This window comes from Mirounga angustirostris, unplaced genomic scaffold (assembly GCF_029215605.1).
Source record: "Mirounga angustirostris isolate CCGP_5_RB_7025 unplaced genomic scaffold, mMirAng1.0.hap1 SCAF_7, whole genome shotgun sequence".
In the NCBI taxonomy this organism is placed as follows: Eukaryota; Metazoa; Chordata; class Mammalia; order Carnivora; family Phocidae; genus Mirounga; species Mirounga angustirostris.
The window spans coordinates 67,766,212-67,785,890 of record NW_026991715.1 but is presented as its reverse complement, the minus strand read 5'-3'; positions in this window follow the sequence as shown (position 1 = coordinate 67,785,890).

Below are 19,679 nucleotides of genomic sequence, written 5' to 3'. Positions count from 1 at the left end.
TTTTTTTAAGTAGGCTTCATGCTTAGTGTGGAGCCCAATGCGGGGCTTGAACTCACAACCCTGAGATCAACACCTGAGCTGAGATCAAGAGTTGGATGCTTAACTGACTGAGCCACCCAGGCATCCCTTGAATTATTTTATAAAAGAATATTTCATTCCCTAATGAGTGTTAATTATACATGTAATTTAAAAAAATATCTTTTCCTCATTATATATAATTACCTCCCCCCATATATACATGTTAATTTTGGGGACATATGGATATAAAATTGTTTACATTTTTATGCAGTAATTGTGTGTGTATATATATAAACAGTTTTATATCTATATATCCCCAAATTAACAATTTAATTGTGTCTGAATTTTGGGATTATAGGTAATCTAAATTTTATTTTAGTTGGTTTTTATTTTCTAGATTTTCCATGATAAACATGTGTTATTTTTTTTTAAAAAGATTTTATTTATTTATTTGACAGAGCGAGAGAGCACAAGCAGGGGGAACAGTAGAGGGAGAGGGAGAAGCAGGCTCCCCACCAAGCAGGGAGCCCAATGCGGGGCTTGATCCCAGGACCCTGGGATCATGACCTGAGCCGAAGGCAGACGCTTAACCCTCTGAGCCACCCAGGTGCTCCAAACATGTGTTTTTTTTTAATGATCCATTCCCCCTTTTATTATTGGTAATTTTATTACCCAAAATAAGCTGGCAGTGGAACATAGCACAAAATGCACAGAGTTAGGAATGTGGTGGAACTGCATTTGAATCCTGGCTCACAGGTCACTGTTTATCCCGTGGAATGGTTGTCCAGGATCAGGTGCTTGCCCTAATCCAATCAGCTGTGGCAGAGGAAGCAGCATCATATGTTCAAAATCTGGCTGCCTAAGGACTAGCTGTCAGCACAGATTATGAGTATTATAATAGTTTTGGGGATGTGGCACACTGAACAATGAACTATAATACAACAGGAAGTGGTAAGCTTTTGGATTAAATAAAGTGCTATGGACTCATGGAGAGGGGGATAGACTCCTGAGAAAATACCACTGTAAAGGTGACTTTCAAATGATCTTTCGAGACAGTATAATTCACTAGCTGGTGAAGAGGAAGCAGGGCAAGTAAAATGTAATAGAAGCAGAAGAGGTATCATGAAAGAAGGGTGGAGGCATGAAAACACTGCATATTTGGATAACAGTAGGCAGAATGGTTATTTGAGAGAGGAGTGCATGCAAAATAAGGTGAGAGCTAGCTGGATTCTGACTGAATATTCAGGGTCATCACTTTTGCCAGTTTGTTGTTTCTGAAAATGATATTTCAATTTAAAGAATCCCCTGCTATCACTCAGGGATTTTCAGCCCTAGCAGCACTTTAGGAATCACTTTGGAGCCTTTAAAAAGCAGGGATACCTGGGGCCCCAATCTGGATCCCAAATTCAAATTTCAGGGGATTGGGCTTGAGTGTTATTAAGAGCCTCCCCAGGTGATTGAAAGAGCAGCAAAGAAGGTCAAGAGCCATTGTTATAAACTATGCAATTTGACCTGTCTCCTGTTATCTTTATAGTCTCTAACTCCCTCTTTTGGTTTCAGGCTATTTAAAAACAGATGCCAGGTCTCTGGGTATAACTAGATTAGTCTTGGCTTATGCTTTTCTAAGACTATGGAATCCACTGCTTGACTTTTAGAGCTTGATAACTCATCTCTACTTGTAATCGTTTCATCACATTCCGCTTTCTTTATGGTTTGCAACTGTTATCTCAAAGATAAACTCATCAATAAATTTCTCCCACCTTTAAAACTTTGTCCCAGAGCCATGCTGCTGAGGCCTCTCTCATTGCCCTCCTGGGCAGGCACCTCTTGCCTCCTGGCTCTTACACTCAGCCCTGCAGCCCTTTCCTGCCTTTCTTGGTTATGACCAATCATTAATGGACTCTTCCTTTTGGGATCTTTACCTCTCAGATGATTCTTTCCACAAAAGTGGGTATAGCTTTTCTCTAATCTTTTTATAGGGCCTATTTTTCAAAGACTATCATTTACTTTAGAACATTTATTTTTCCTTCTAATTGTCAGTATCAATATCCCTATTGTTTTTTTTTTCTTCGACTGACAACTCTAGGCATTCTTTATTACCACATTATTTCTGAATATGGCAAACATGAAAGAATTCAAACTCTTCAACAATGTTACTTCTAAAAGAGTGCTGGTAAGATGCAGATTTTTTTTAGTTACAGTGAGGATTAGCCAGGTTTTCTCACCTCTAATGCCTCCTAAGTGAATTGGGATTCATTAATATAAAAGGCACCAACGATGGCCCCATAGTCCTAGAACTAATGAGCACATAATAAATCCCAGCTCTCTTCAGCAAACTCCGAATGACACTGGCTAAAGAAACATGGTCTTTCAATCCATCAATTTCTATCTTACCTTGATAGCAGTCATGAATGCCTTCCAATGCCAAAGCAGGGCAAAGTCGTAATTCAAAAAGAGTAAGATTTTTAAACCTTGAAAAACCACTTTGGATTTATGGTCCAGAATCAAAATTTTATTTCTTCTCCCAAGCGTGGAACTCTCAAAAAAAGGGGTGGGGGAGGTGGCATATGGAGCTTATCTGCCTTGTTTTCACAGGGATGCAACAAACTGTAATGTTCTTTTATGGGCCTCAAATGCATCAACTCAAACTTTTTCAGCTTTGAGACTCATAATCTATAAATAATCAAGAATCACTGTTACCTCAGTTTGCCTAAACAGGAGTTTGTCATCCCAACTGTCAGTTGAGTGGATAATGAGGACCATTGCTCTCATCCAGTTAATTACTCTCCACAGACTGGTTGTGCTCTGCTTCTTCAGATTTTTGTCTTGGCTCTCTGAAGTCTTCACTACATTCTCAGCTTTGGGGATTTCTGTAACCCTCATATCTTTTGTCATTTAATGTTATCTCCTGGTGTCTTCTGAAAAAGAGTGATCATCTCTGGGAAACTAAATGCTGTCTTTTGGATGGTAGGAAACCTATACTTAAAGGGCTGTTTTAAATTTTCCTATCAGTTGAAGACATGTGCCTGATTTTCTGTGCAAACATGATTAAATGTTCAATGTATAACTTAATTTAGGAATACATTATGTAATCTACACTTGAAGACTGTAATGGAACGAATATAGTTTTTTTCCAGAACTGAAGTGAAGTGGAACTAAAAATGGTCAGTAGTTTGGCCAACTGTTAGAAATAGAATTTTCCTACTTGAGCAAAAATAACAGCCGATTGTGGACTGACGTTTGGATAGCTATTACACAGGAATAGGCAATCAGTTTAGAGGTCAAAAGCTCTTTTAAAATGCTTATGTCCAGCACAGACTTTTGATAACCTTGAAGGGGTGATTAGAAGGAAAGGAAACAATTAAAAATTAACATCATATTTTTAATTATAAAAATTGGCTAAGGAAAGGGAAAATATATTGAAACATCAATGTAGGATGATTGTGATGCCAGAATAGTCAGAGACTATTCTTGAAGAGACCAGGCCATGAGGGACTTGTTCAGGGTTCCACAGGAAGTCACGGATCATGTGCATCCATTTTCTTAGTATTCGAGATGAAAATGGAATTGGGGACATGTGTCCCACATGCCTTTTGGTAAATGCTGAATCTTTTCATGTTTTTTTTTTTTTTTTTAATATGGGGAATCTCTCTCTCTATACACACACTACATATATATATATGTATATATATATTACTATACAAGTTATATAGTTATATAGTTAATAATAGTATATAGTATATGAGAAGTATATGAGAAGGTGACAGCTGATCTAATTAGTTAATTAGATCTAATTATCACTAGCTATAGTTTCTGCGGTGATTCTCACTGATGCTGCATGCATCTTTTGAAATATTATAGTCTAATAAAAGCAGTAATTTACATGATATTGTTGATGAAGAAGGTAACATAGAACTAACTTATGCATATCTAGATCTGTGTTTTCAAATCATCTCAGTCCCTGAGTTTGGAGTTGCTGGCTTAAAGAAAGTTTAGGAAGATTCTTTCCTGTAGGACTACTTAGAGCCTGTAAGAATCTAATGAGCCCTGTGAATCCTCCCTCCCATAAACTACATAATATTTCTCAAATATATTTGTCCATGGATTTCTGATTTTTCTTCACTAAATAACTATTTAGTGAATGCTTGTGTTTTGAGAAACACAGTTTAGACATGTAGTTCTAAAATGTCTCTTTCACTTTTTCTGAAACTCAGTTTTTTGTGTAACTCAATTCTAAATATTTATGTTGACACTTATGATCTCAATTTAAAATTTCCTGGAGTTCTATTATGAGGAGAATATCATCCAGATGGGCTCTGTGACTTGCTGGTTGGCTCTCTGTTCTCTCTACTCCATTTGTCCAGAAAATCTCCCTTGACATCCTGCTCTCCCCAGCCCCAGGGGACCCTTTTTCATTCCACTTACCATGGGTGTTACCGTTGTTTGTTTGGACTGCGAGCTCCTTGAGGTCAGGGGCCATGCTGTATTCTTTACATTCCCATTTTCTAGCACAGGGCCTATTGTTTATTAATTCAGCAAATATTTTTTTGACACTGCAAACAAGACAGAGAAGAACTCAGCCTTTTTATAGTTACGGCCTATTGGGGGAGAGAAAAAAGCAATTGCCGTAGGATGTGAGAAATGCTCTGATAGAAGAACTGCGGACTGTTCTCAGAGAGACACTCTAGGGAAGGTTTCCTGAGGTATTGATACCTATTTTGAGACCGAAAAATGCACAGGAACTAGTGGAAAGGTGCATGTGGTAGTCTTTTGGAATACTCATTGGAAGAATTAATGTATTCCTGGAGGAAACAGAACCTTGATCACCTTATTTTTTGGAACTGTTCTTTGTCCTTTCGTCGGAAGCAATTTCTTTCTAATGGTTCAAATTATTGAATCTGGTTTTGAAGTTTCATGAATGTTTTGGAGACGTTCCTTAAGAGGTTTACTTTTGCAAATATTTTATTGCCCTCACCATCTTACTGCTGTGACTGCTGGGATTCATTTCAAATTTTTATCAATATTGTGTGGTGGTTTTTTTTTTGGTACATACTTTCTGTGTGAGATAACTTTTATAACATTTACAATTAAAATTTTATGCATAGAAATGGCATAAAGCAGTGAAATATATACATCCAGTATGTGTCTGCATCAAAGTATATTTTATAGATAACTAACTTTTTATACTGATTTCAATCATTACTATAATGCTCAACAAGTTTTCAGAGCCCTTTTGCATATTTTATCTCATTTGAAACGATAAATTCACAAGATTTTCAGTCATTAACTCCCCAAGCAGCTATGCAGAGTAGACAATACCAGCATTGTCCCTTTCTAAGTAGCCCCACTTCCATGGACGAAGAAGAAACTGAGTCAGAAAGATGACAAATAATTAGTCTGGCCACCAAGTGGTATTATAAAGGGTACTTAGCTGTTTTGGATTTCCAAACATTTATTCATTTTGTTTCTTATGTAAATTTGGCAGGTTTCTTTATCTCTTGGATAAGTAGTACTTCATTGTAGAGAACCTTGTGAATTGCTCTTGGTCATCTTACATAAGAAATTATTTGTGCTTAGAGAAATAATAATTTATAGTTTACTTTATGGACCACATAATGCCTAGGGTCTTATGCAGCATTGTCTGATATGAGTTTTAGTTTTGAGTTCCTGGCACTTTCATATTCATCTGCAGGGACAGTTCAAAATATTTAAGCTATGTAGTTATCACTATTCTGATGCCAGAAGCAGGTGTAGAATGCCTGAACACACACGTTTTGTCATTGGTTGTGTCTTTTATGTTTTCTTAGCCTAGGTACGGAAGTGCCCTTCAATGGCTTGAAAGTGATGGCAGGGACAGCGGATTAAGAGTGACCTCAATCAGAGCTAGATTTTTTTCCCCTAGTACTAAAATAGGAATCTTTTGTTAACCAATGATTGCCTCTAAGTGTAGCAGGAAGAAAAGATCATGGTGTGGTTGACTCTTTGGAGGTTAAAAATGACCAGATAAAGTGGTCAGAAGACAGTGCATTGAATTTAACTTGCCTAGTTTTTTTTTTTTTTTTTTTTTTTTGGTCCCTACAGAGCCAGTTAGAGTTTTGAATATTAGAAATACCTTTTTTTTTTTTTTAATCTAGAGATCACTCCTTCATCTCCTGAAACTAATGGGAGATGCAGCTAAGAGCAAGAGTAGGCAGAGAAATTTTTGAAAAGCAAACATAGATGCCAAAATGTCTTTGCATTGTATCTCACATGTTAAAGATAAGAATGCATCATCATTAGGTCACTTAATTCCAAAGCCAGGTGATTGGTTTTCCAGCCAATTAGAATTTGAAATTAGAATATTGACGTTATTACGGGACACAGGAATATTGATAGCAGTAAGTAGGGACAGCTGAAAGCCGAAAGAGATAAACATAAAAAAAAAAAAAAAAAAAAAAAAAAGAGATAAACATAAATAACTAAATAAATATCAGATGTAGGAAATAAAAAATAACTATGTGGAAGAAGTTCTTTTCAGAGCAAATAAACTCAATGTTAATAGCCAAGAAGAGTCTGATAATTGAAGTCAATAATTGAAGTTCATTATGATGACTCCAAATCAATAAAATGATGACTACATCAGTATCATCGATTTGGGAAGGTAAGGAAGTAAGGAATTTTATAAAAAGAGTTGAAGTCAACCAAAAGAAGTTTTGATATTAGGCTTCACTTCTGTGGAAAATCTTATCCCCTATCAATGCTAGAAATAAGAGGCCACTGTACTTTGTAAAGTAGCTATGATCTTCATAATGGGGTTGAAATTTCTCCTAGACATTTAAGTTTTTTCTTTTTCTTTAAATTTTATTTATTTATTTGAGAGAGAAAGATGGCAATAGCACATGAGCAGGGGGAGGGGCAGAAGGAGAGGGAGAGGGATAAACAGACTCCCCGCTGAGTGTGAAGCCCAAGGCAGGGCTCAGTCCCAGGACCCCAAGATCACGACCTGAGCCCAAGTCAGATGCTTAACCAACTGACCCATCCAGGTGCCCCCAGTTTTTTTTTTTTTTTTTTTTTTAAGATTTTATTTATTTCAGAGAGAGAGAATGAGAGAGAGCACATGAGGGGGGGGAGGGTCAGAGGGAGAAGCAGACTCCCTGCCGAGCAGGGAGCCCGATGCGGGACTCGATCCCGGGACTCCAGGATCATGACCTGAGCCGAAGGCAGTCGCTTAACCAACTGAGCCACCCAGGTGCCCCAGGTGCCCCCAGTTTTTAAAAATAATATTGAAAGCCCCCAAATTTAGAGGCTTTATTTCCTGAGTGATCTTGTGAAAGGAAAGAGAGATCATAGTAACTATTCCCTTTTTAATCATCTGCCCTTTCATTTGTTTTGTTTATTTTATTTTTCATGAAAATTTTGATGACTCTTGTCTCCATGCCCTCTTCACTTCGGAGAGCTATTTAATGTCTGTCAAATGTCATGTTACATGTTATAACAACACCACACGGTTATATATAATGCCATAAAGTATCTGTATGTGACATCTAGTCATAACTATGACAAAGAAGATGATCAGATTCCATTATACATTTTAAGAGTCTATATAACCTTTACATGGGCTACTTCCATGCTCATCTCTGTGGTGCTAATAATTAAAATCATCTTTCTTTTCTCTTTTCCTTCAAATTAACTGTTACATGGAAAAAAGATAATGCAAAACAAAAATTTACATTTTGCAGAGTTAAAGATATAGTCTTTAAAAATCTCAGACATTTCCTATTAAAACTCTGGTGGTCATTGCATAAATTCTAGATCATCTGAAACAAATTATTTGTAAACATATAGTAATGTCCCCCAGGTGTGCTATTTTAGAAAATTTGCATGAAAAATTTACAAAATAAGTATAAATCTCACACTATTATTTTTGGGGGGAGTAACATCAGAACAAGATTATATATTAAAGTAGGAAATATGATTGAACAAAATGAAGAAAAAGAGAAACCTCTGAAGTAGAGTACAGAAGAAAAAGTTGTACCTGGAAAAAAACAGAAAAGTAGAGGAATTTTAAAAAGCTTTCCATTTTATGACCTGGTAACAGGGGAGAAAATGAACTCATGTGTGATCTGATTTGCTAGGGTCCTTGATAACTACACTTAGCCTCTGAATTACTGTATTTGGATCTGTGAAACGTTAGGAATTCTAAGTGCACTGTTACACTGACCATCAGTGTGGGCATTCCCTTCTGGTTTTTGGGGATTCTTGGGTCCTGTTTTTAGCAACTTTTACATTTCTTCAGGTGTTCCATTAAAAGAGTCGCACAATAAAGATGTTACCCAACTATAGCAGAAAGCCTTTAAACAGAGATGAAGTATCTCAATCATTTTCTTTTGATGTCTCTTAGAAATTAGCTAAATTAAAGCCACTTCATAATGTTACACTATCAGAACTTAAAATGGAGGAGACAAAATGTTTAATATTCCAAGCATGACCCAAATACACAATACAAAGAGATCTGAGAAAAAAGACTTTTGCTGAACTCTCCATAGAGCTATAATTGAGAAGGAAAAACCCACCCCAAATAACCAATATATAAATAAGGTAAAATAAAAAACCAAACTTCAAACCAAACCAACCACACACAGTCTCAGTGGTTACCTAACTTATAGTCCATGTCAGTTTCTTTCATGCTAAGGGAATGACTAGCGAATTAGAATTTTTGAATAAAACTGTGTTACCCCCCCTTTTTTTTTTTTTACTTTGCATCCTCTTATTCAGGTATCCACAAATACTATTCATGCCAATTGTCTGAGAGAAAAATATAGACTAATTAAAATGCTAATCTTTAGTAAACACATAAGTACTTGCATGAAAATTAAACACTTGGGCTGCTAATTTATGAATACGTGCTCACACATCAGGAACACTGCAACTAGTGTGGACTTCACGGTCTTGGGCTTAACAGCCTCGTCTACATGTCAAATCCACTTCAGGGCTGAGAGTATCTCCCATTGAAATCACCCAGTGTGCCTTCTCTCAAGAGCGTCTAAGGAGAAAAGAAAAGTGATGTGCACTTTGAGAAGATTATTTAAAGCCTGCAGATTCATTAGGGGAGAACTTAATTGTGATCGAATCTATAATCCTTTCAGTTCATCCCATAAATAATAACAGTCTGAACTCTATTGAATCACATGGCCTCTTTTGCACAAACCTATAGAAGAGAGTCCTTAAAATTGAATAGATGGAATTGAATGGACCTGGGAAGTGGGAACTGGAATTTGATGGACAGCCTTTCACCTCTAGGTTATTGGTTTGTATCTGACCCAGGTGTTGAAAAGTCGTTGTTCTACAATGGCTGTTTAGTAGTTTTCTGTGTAATGAGCTGTTGGCTCCAGTCCATTCCTCAGTGGACAGGTGTCTGCGCACATTCCCAAATCACCATTCCACTTGTCAGTCACATTTGAGGTCAAGGGCTAAATAGGCACTGGGGCCGAAATACTTTCTCATTCTGATGAGTACAGGCCTTCCTTTGTTGGTTGACTTGGTTGAAAAAACGAGAACTGCCAGAGTCACTGTTCATGTTCTGCCTATTTTCTGTGTAAGAAGATTTTACTGTTTAGAACTTCTATCATAATGGAAAATACTAGGTTCTCAAATGGCATTTTTTTTATTGTTGCATACCATGGAAAGAGATGCTTAAATATACTCCTGGACCCAAGGGACATTAAAAATTAAATGTATATTTCTAACTGCAACAGGGCTATATCATACCAAGAAAGCATTTACATCTGACTTTTCTTCACTGACCTAGGAGAATCCTGATATAGGCTCCAAATCCTGACAAAACTAGCAGGTAGAAGATATTCAGTGGCTGAACATTTTAGGATATCTTGAGTGGAAGAACAGTCTTCTTTGAGGGGGGAGGTAGAAGAAGACATAGGAAAGTCTTTAATGCTTCTTGGAATTTATGAAATGGAGATAAGCTGCTTTAGCTTAAACCTGGTTTAAATACTTTTGTTTCTGTAATTTTCACCATTCTAAAAATATGGATTTATATTTATTAGCATTTCTGGAAAAGTTTGTGGTCTAGAGTGACTGGTCAGAAGGCCAGAAGCCAGAGGACTCAGATGTTTTAACCCTGAACTCTTGGGAGGGTTTTCCACTACCAGTAAGTGATATGGCTTCCTACATAAATTGACTGGATATTTCAGACAAAGATGTGTTGCCAGTAAGAGTTACACAGTTCCTGTTCACTTGCTTCTGTAGATCTGGTCTCTATTTGCTTAAGAAAGAATGTATCAATTTAGGTTATGTTATTTTCTATCCTGGTGGAATTTATTGCTAAATACATTAACTTATTAATAGGGACTGGATTGAATGACAAACCTTAATTTTCTTTCCTTTTTTTAAAGTTTTTATTTATTTAAGTAATCTCTACACCCACGTGGGGCTTGAACTCATGACCCCAAGATCAAGAGTCCTGTGCTCTTCTGACTGAACCAGACAGGTGACCCAAATGACAAACTTCAACCTTTCACTCAGCCTTCTTATCATGGACCTCCTAGCTCATTTTTAAGTCTGAATCTGTCTTTGCAATTACAGATTGACAGCTAGGTCATCTCATTGTTTCTTTTACTTATAGGTCTAATAGCAAACATTCTATAGCTGTAGTTCTTAGAAACTTGAAACATAATAAAATACCAGGAACCCTAACGTCTAATATAAAACCAAGTCTTTTACTATTTCTTGAGAGATATATTTTCATACCTTTGGCCAGTTTTCATGTTTTACTTTTAGATTTGTTTTTCTTAGGCCCATTGAGGAAATGATACATTTTTCTAAGTCTTTATTGGTAAAAAACGATATCAGAGTTCCCATGTCACTATCTGTAGATAAGTATCAATTGATCTTTTCTTGGTGCCTTCATGATACTGTGATTAGAAAATCTGAAGAATAAACATTTGATTTGAACCCTGATGATACCTAAATAGTTAATTTTTCTTTCCTTAGAAAACAAGCTTTATTAACTTCAATAACTGCCTAACATTCTGAAACAGCAATAGCATAGATATTTATTGAGTGCCAATTAGGGGACGAGCAGTGAGGGCCAAGAGTCTTAGGGAAAATTATGATAAATGTTATTGCAAATTTGAACCAGTGCAGGTAGTCAGAACTATTTGTATTATATTCTCCTTTAGTGAGATTTAAAGAGTAGAATGATTCTCTCTTTCTGTGGGGGAGGTTTCTTAAAGCAAGGGGTAGGCTGTTTTATCCGTAGTGATTCCTCCTGGACTTGAAGGCCTGTGAAAATCCTGGCACACCGAGGATCTTATGACACCATATCATCCATGTTTAACTTCTCTATTCTTATTGTTCTTGCCTGTTCAGTCTGATCACTCAACACCTGCCTGGTTTCTAAGGGTTTAATTCTTAGTGCTTTTCTGATACTCGTTAAATGATGCTTACTGTGGTCACCATAGCTTCAGGCCCACAGTGCAGGACCCTGGCAATATAGTGTGGTAAGGGGACATTAGGGCCCATATTCTATACCAGATCCTCTACCTGAGGATAGATTAATCTTCAGAAAAGCAAGCAAGTCCATGTTCCTCCAGTTTTACTAAAAAAAAAAAAATGCTGGATTCGAGTCATATTTAGTAAATGTGTGTGAAGTGAAAGTTTGGGCAGGTGGTAGAGGTGAGTTGTGGCACCCCGTTCCCTCTTCAGAGTGAGTGATGCTTATTAAGGACAGACGGGTACTGCAGTGGAGGAGGACCTGTGTTGTAGCCTACACTGTTGTCAAAGGTGTGGCACGTGCGTGCATGTGTGCGGGTGTGTGTGTGTGTCTATGTGTGTGTGGTGTTTTAAACACTACTCTATTCAGTTAATAACAATGGTGGAAGACAAGTCTTGTGGTGACATTAGTAGGAGGTTTGCGACAAGTTATTCAGTCTGGCAATTATTGCAAATTAGAACTTTATTCAGGAAAGGATATCAATTTAAGAGTAGACAGAACACATTTACTATAGTTAATTCAGACCCTCTTTGAATGGGGTACATTTTCTTAGAAGCAGCCATAGAGATAAATGCATCACGTGACCGTCGGAACCGAACTGCTGAATGAAGATATTGGAGGACTGGAGCTATTCATTTCCATTTACAGAATCCAAATTGCTGAAAAGTCATGGGAAGGCAGGAAAGAGACTTGCTGTTTTTTAAAATGCTCCCTGGCATTTGTCTGCCTGCGTCATCCAGTGCAGTATCTCATTCTGCTGCCACCCGGAGTCCCATTCACTGGTTTGTTTAACCTCAAAGTGGGAAAGTAACTAACACAAATACATTCATTGTCCATGCTCTAATAGAATTAAGATTCCCAATACACTGCCTGCATTTGAATGAGGTTTGCTACACACTAGCTTTTATGGTCACACCCTTTCCCCTTGATGGTTCTTAAGAACGGCAGAAGCAGGAGACCAGAAATTTTGTAAGCTCATAAATACGAAGCACACTGTGTTTAAATAATGCCAGGGTGGTGATACAAATGGACCAATGCCAGGAAGCTCAAAGTTAAAGCTAACAATTCATCCTTACACCATCATGAATAAGAAGGAAGGAGAAAGGGGCACTGTGTTCGTTACAGTTGTGCTGCCAGCAGACTGGGAGAGCTCTGTCTAATGGGCCGCTGGGGCCGAGAGCTTTGAATCGCGCCCTGTTTACCCAGAAGACAGGAAGTAGATCTATCCTGCTCTAAAAAGGCCAACTTGATGTTGGGGAATTACATAATGTTTATTTCACACTGTCCATTATCAACCCGAGTGATCGTCGGCATTTGGAATAAACCTCTATCTAGTTTCCTGCCAGTCCGGGGCCGTTAGAAATGGAAGCAGCCACTCCATGACTGTGGGCAGAACCAGTGCTGCGGGTCGTCCTGAGCTGTTCTTCGCATCCTGTTGCCACACTGCTCTTGCCTCCTCCTTCCCCCACCTGCAGGAAGAGCAGGAGCCGACCCATCGTCTTGGAAACACTGCAGTGAAGAGTATTAGGGCACCAGGTTCTCTGTGGTCGGAGATGGGCTCACCGCTCTGAAACAAAGTGCTACATTTTGGTGGCTCTTAAAATCCTTAATTTTTTTTTTTCTTTGATATCCTGGAGTTTGCCATTTGGTTATTTGGTGGCTGACTCTTAGGAATCTAAATTTTGCCCCGTCTTTGCCAAAGTGAAACAGGCAGTGTACTTTGGATGATCAGCATGAATTCCGTTTGTGGTTGTGGAGAAGCCAGTGTTTGTCTTCTTTTAAGGCTAAGGTGGGAGGAAGATACATTTCTTTTAATTAGCAATTCTTGGAAGAAATAATTTTCTAAGATACAAATACTTTTAAAAAATAAAATAATAAATCACATGTCATTTTCTGCTTGATATGTGACTGCAGTGGATAGCCTACCGTCATGCTCTTTAACTCCATATTTCATATAAACCCAATTTCTTGTTATTCCAAATTGCGTATGCTCTGCTTTACCTTCTTTTTGTTTCTTTTACAGTGGATTTTAGGGCCGGCCCAGATTTCTCAATGCCTGAGTTAACCCATGATTGTAGGTAAAGCCCATTTGACAACCACATTTGTTCAGGGCACTAGATTCTCTTCTGGGCCATTTAAACCTGAGAGATGCTCGAATCCTTGAGTATCCTCTATCCCAGGCTCATGACTGACCCAGAGGCAGCACACTTAGGGGTACCGTGTTGGAGGTATATTCTTTTTCCTAGCAGGTTTTAAAGTGTAATAATAATCACGATGATACCAGTTCTAGTGCCATGACCAGCTAATGATAGTTTACTCATTTATGCTTGTGTGCCAGCAGTGATGCTGTTTTTTATTAGGGAAAAAATATATTAGTATCTCTGACAATTCGTTGCCGTAGAAGACTACTACCAGGTTTGTGGGTGTCAGCAGATATGGCTGATTGTCCTGTGGCTCAGGGATGTCAGGGCCAGGGTCTCTAGGATTCTCGGGGCCTTTCCCTCAAGTTCCAAGATGGTTGCCACAATGTAAGTCTTCCCTTCTGTGTTCAAAGCAAGAAGACTGAGGAAAGAGGAGACCCAGCTGCCATGATCCCTTTTACAGGAAAGCAAATGTTTCCCGAATGACTCCCACCAGACTGTTTGATTCTGCCTCACTGGGCAGAATGGCACCGGATGACCAGCCCTTGCTGTACGGGAGTCTGGTGAGCAAGTCATTAGCTCTTTCACCTGTGTGGGTGTGTGGGTATAGCAGAAAGGTGTCGGGAATGGCATTGGGTCAGCCAGACTAAGTGCTCCACACACTTAGAGATCAGGAAAGTAAGGATCAGAGAGGGCTAAGTGACTTTTTAAGGAGCTGGTAAATGGCAGAGCCAGGGTATGAACTCAGGCTGTTTCAGAGCCCACACCCTTAATCATGATGCCATATTGCTTCTATTTTTCTTAGGTTCGTTTTTTTTTTTTTTTTTTTTTTCTTTTCCCTTACGGTGTCTTGGTGACCAGAAGAGATGCTTATATAAAATAGTTCTCGTCGAATTTGAACCTAAGACTGCAGGACTGTTCCAATATTAGTTTAATTTATACAGCCCTCATTTGGTACCATATTGCTAAAGATGGAAATCTCTGAAGCATATTACCTAACTGTATTTTTTTTTTTTTTTAGATTTTATTTATTTATTTGACAGAGAGATAGCGAGAGCAGGAACACAAGCAGGGGGAGTGGGAGAGGGAGAAGCAGGCTTCCCGCTGAGCAGGGAGCCGGACGTGGGACTCGATCCCAGGACCCTGGGATCATGACCCGAGCTGAAGGCAGACGCTTAACGACTGAGCCACCCAGGTGCCCCTACCTAACTGTATTTTAAACGGGCTATCATCTTGTCACTTTCATGTGTTATTGAAGAATCTCACCACTTATGGACAAATACTGTTATTTTAAGAGCTTTAGTTCCTTTTATTATTTTTTTTCCCTACAAACTGAGAGCATGCCCAAGTATGCATTGTAACTTATGATTAAGATACAGGCTATCTTATTGCCAAGCAATTGTTCCTTTGCACCACAAACCCAGTAATAGTTTCCTACTGCAACTAATTGTCAGAGATATTAATATATTTTCTCCTAATAAAAAAATAGCATCAGAGCTTCCTCTCACTTTTAAGGTCCCTTGGTTATAAATTTTATTAACTTTGTTATCTGACCAGTAGTTAGTTTTAATCATAGACATTTTGAGGATATCTGCATATCTTGCCAGGATATAAGGAAGATAGAAGACATACAGGGGTTCATTAACTAAAAATTAAAGCAACAGGGAATGGCTTTCTTCAGTTCTCACTGCCACTCTTTTCCTTTGCAGTTGGTAGTGAATAGAGCAGGGATAATACCTAGCAGTACCACATATATTATACACAGGTTTTATTTGGTTCATAATAAAGGTGATGCATTCCAATTCCAAAATGGATGAGACTTACATAAAGTCTAAAAAAAAAAAAAAATCCAACAACTTTACACCGTGAAGGTCCTAGAATATGTAAACATAAAATATGTAATCTGTCTTTGATTTGCGCCATAATGCTCCTTTGCTTTGAAATCATGGCTGTATTACCAAACTGACAGTTTTAATGGAAAAAGTGGCTTTCAAAAGCTGCTGTTGAAAACACACTGCATAATTCTCTAAGTCGTGAATATTTTACTACCAACATATGCAGGGAGGCAGTGAAAACACACTGGCATTTTATTCTCTGCAAGCTGGGACAGAGGAAATTCACTGGTGTTAAAACTGCATGTTTGTAATACGATGCAAATTCATAAATACCTATGAATGTACACCGTTGTTATTGGCAGGCAACAACACTTTGTAGAGTCATTTGGAAGATGATAAACGGGGATGCTTTCATTTGTAATTTGCTCATTCAGCAAACATCTATCAAAGGCCCACTATATTTCAGGAACTGTGCTAGGCTCAATACAAAGATGAACAGGGAGAAACCTCAACAACTGCTTTAAATGTCTCAGGAAGGTGTTTCATGCAGAAGGCTCTGGGCAAATACTGCTTGGTCACTTGGTGAGGCTGGAGCTCCTGGGCACTGGGTCATCAAGCCCATAGCTCCTTGAGTCTCTTGCATCCTGTGGAGTATGTGTGCGGGCCAAGGCACAGTTGATAGAGCTCCGTTTGTGTGAACCAAGAGATAGGCCTTGACCTTGTGAGGCTGGCACTCTTTGAGGTGAACATGAGAGTGGCCTATGGGTGGTGGTTGGGGAACTGGCAGGTACTGGTATTTTTTGGGCTTAGGTGCTGAGGAGTCTGAACATCAGTGCTAGCTATTTAGGGGAGTGATAAGAAATGCCAGCTTCTTACACCTGGCAATTTTGGACCCCTCATTCTTTGGGAAGGGAAGTTTGGGGTATGATTTTTCCCAAGAGAAGGATTGGTTCTTCTTCCTGCTAGCTCACTGACAGGCCACCTAAAATGAATCTTGATAGGATCCTGCATAAAAAGAGAAAAAAAAAGAAGCTACACATGACATTTTGAGGGTAATTTGAGGGTATTTTCCATCTTACTGTTAATTCCTGCTATCTCTTCCAGTGTCCATTGATTTTTTGACAACAGAGTAGGTGGGAGTGTTATGAACTGAATTGTGTCCCTCCTCCCTCCTCTCAATTTGTATGTTGAAGCCCTAGCCCCCAGTAATTAAGAATGTGACTGTATTTGAAGGTAGGGCCTCTAAAGAGGTTTTTTTTTTTTTTTCCCATAAAATGACTTGGTTTTATGATCCAGAATATATTTACCTATTATTGAATGCTATAATACACACAAAAAAGTTTCAGAATTGCTCACCCATGCCACTAAGAAAAACAAATCTATTAACTAGAGTTTAATAAGTCTGTAGCTCTCCTCATCTTTACCTTGAGTGTGTATAGGCAAACAAACAAACACACAAACAAAAAAACTGTATATAGAAGTTAGCTAGATCAGTTATATTTCCCTTCAGTGTGCTTATATTACTCATTTGAAATATAGTTAATTGTATTTGTTGCTGTTTGTATTTTAGGGTTCAAGAGGTAATTAAGATTAGGGAGGTCATAAGGATGGGTCTCTAATCCAGTATGACTGGTGTCCCTAGAAGAAGAGACACCAGGGATGTGCATGCACAGAGGAAAGGCCATGTGAGGACATAGGAGGAAACTGCCTTAGAAATAATCTCCATAATGGGGCAGATTCTTTTATTTATTTTCATTCTTTAAATCATAGATCTCAGTTGTACTAATAGATGAATCATTTTGTGTAGTTTCTTACCCAATAACATTTATCAATATCTGACAATTGGAATCACCAAAGAGGAGACAGAATTTTCTACTATTGCTGGGTAGAAGTCAGTATGTTAATAGGTTATTTGTTTCTAATGGTTCTGCAGCTAGTCTTCTAGTTAACATGGTGAAAGGCGAGGTGTATGGCCAACTTGAGCAATTTGCTACAATCTGCAACATGGAGAACATTTTCCAAAAGCTGTCTTTTACCTTTGTGTGCATGATTTCTCATAGGCTTGAACAAAAATGCCTTTGCAATGCGCACATCCTGAGTCTGGGTCAGCCAGCCAAGAGAATTTATTGAGGATTAAGTTGTATACATAAAATATTACATTGGGTTTAAAGGAAGGAGAAGATAGAATTCTTGCCCTTGAGACATTTGTTGCAATTACAGACTTTCTGATAATTGTCTCAGAAGATATAAAAGAAAGCAAAAGAACTGAATAATCTCAGTGGTAAAATATAAACTATATTAGGATAAGGACCAGGTCTGTTTTGCCTACTACTTTATCATAGTACCAAGCATAGTGCCTGTTATACTTTATGTGCTCATGGTTTTTAATTTTAGTTTAGTTCAGTTTATTTTAGTTTGATTTAGTTTCTTGTGCTTGAATGGAATAGGGATTTGATTTGATTTATTATTATTATTATTTTTTGCTGGTAAATATATATTTTTTATTATTATGTTATGTTAATCACCATACCTTACATCATTAGTTTTTGATGCAGTGTTCCATGATTCATTGTTTGCGTATAACACCCAGTGCTCCATGCAGAACGTGCCCTCTTTAATACCCATCACCAGGCTAACCCACCCCCTCACCCCCCTCCCCTCTAGAACCCTCAGTTTGTTTCTCAGAGTCCATAGTCTCTCATGGTTCATCTCCCGCTCCGATTCCCCCCCCCACTATCTTCTTTTTTTTTTTTTTAAACATATAATGTATTATTTGTTTCAGAGGTACAGGTCTGTGATTCAACAGTCTTGCACAATTCACAGCGCTCAACATAGTACATACTCTCCCCAATTTCTATCACCCAATTACCCCATCCCTCCCACCCACCACCCCCCACCACTCCAGCAACCCTCAGTTTGTTTCCTGAGATTAAGAATTCCTCATATCAGTGAGGTCATATGATACATGTCTTTCTCTGATTGATTTATTTCGCTCACTATAACACTCTCCAGTTCCATCCACGTTGTTGCAAATGGCAAGATTTCATTCCTTTTGATGGATGCATAATATTCATTATTTTTAAAAAATTTTATTTATTTATTTGAGAGAAAGAGAGAGCAAGAGACAGTGTGAGTGGGGAGAGGGAAGGAGGGATGGAGGGAGAGAGAGAAGCAGACTCCCAGCAGGGAGCCCGATGTGGGGCTTGATCCCAGGACCCTGGGATCATGACCTGAGCTGAAGACCCAAATGACTGAGCTGCCCAGGTGCCCCTAGAATAGGGATTTTAAAACACATTCTTCTGATTCAATGCCAAGTACACTAAACACTGGTAAAACTAATATCTGTTTGATCAATGTCTATATAATGTAATACACAAGAGGAGATTTAACATTATTTAGCTGACATAACCTGGTAACTAGTCCAAATTTCTATTGATATATTTGGCAGTATAAACAGATATAAATAAACACATGTTAAAACTCTACTTACTTGAATTTGATGTATATAAAGCCATAGACATACTCTAAACTACTTTAGTAGTGTCTACTACTAAAAGAAATTAATAATGGATATGTATATTTTAAAAAGATTTTATTTATTTATGTGAGTGAGAGTGACAGCACGAGTGGAGGGGGATGAGGGAGAAGGGGCAGAAGGAGAGGGAGAAGCGACTCCCCACTGAGCAGGGAGCCCTATGTGGGGCTTGATCCTAGAACCCTGAGATCATGACCTGAGCTGAAGGCAGATGCTTAACTGACCCACCCAGGTGCCCCTATGGATATGTATTTTTAGCCTTTTTATTTTGAGATAATTTTAGACTTATGGGAGAGTTTCAAATATGGTATAAAAAATTTCTGTATAGGGGTGCCTGGGTAGCTTAGTTGGTTGAGTGTCTTTTTTTTTTAAGATTTTTTTTTTTTAATTTATTCATTTGAGACAGAGAGAGGCAGAGAGAGCATGAGCAGGAGAGAGAGGCAGAGGGAGAGGGAGAAGCAGACTCCCTGCTGAGCCAGGAGCCTGAGGCTGGGCTCAATCCCAGGACCCGGAGATCATGACCTGAGCCCAAGGCAGACGCTTAATCATCTGAGCCACCCAGGTGCCCCAAGTGTCTGACTCATGATTTCGGCTCTGGTCGTGATCTTGGGGTTGTTGGGTTGAGCCCCCTTGTGGGCTCTATGCTCATCTCGGAGTTGGCT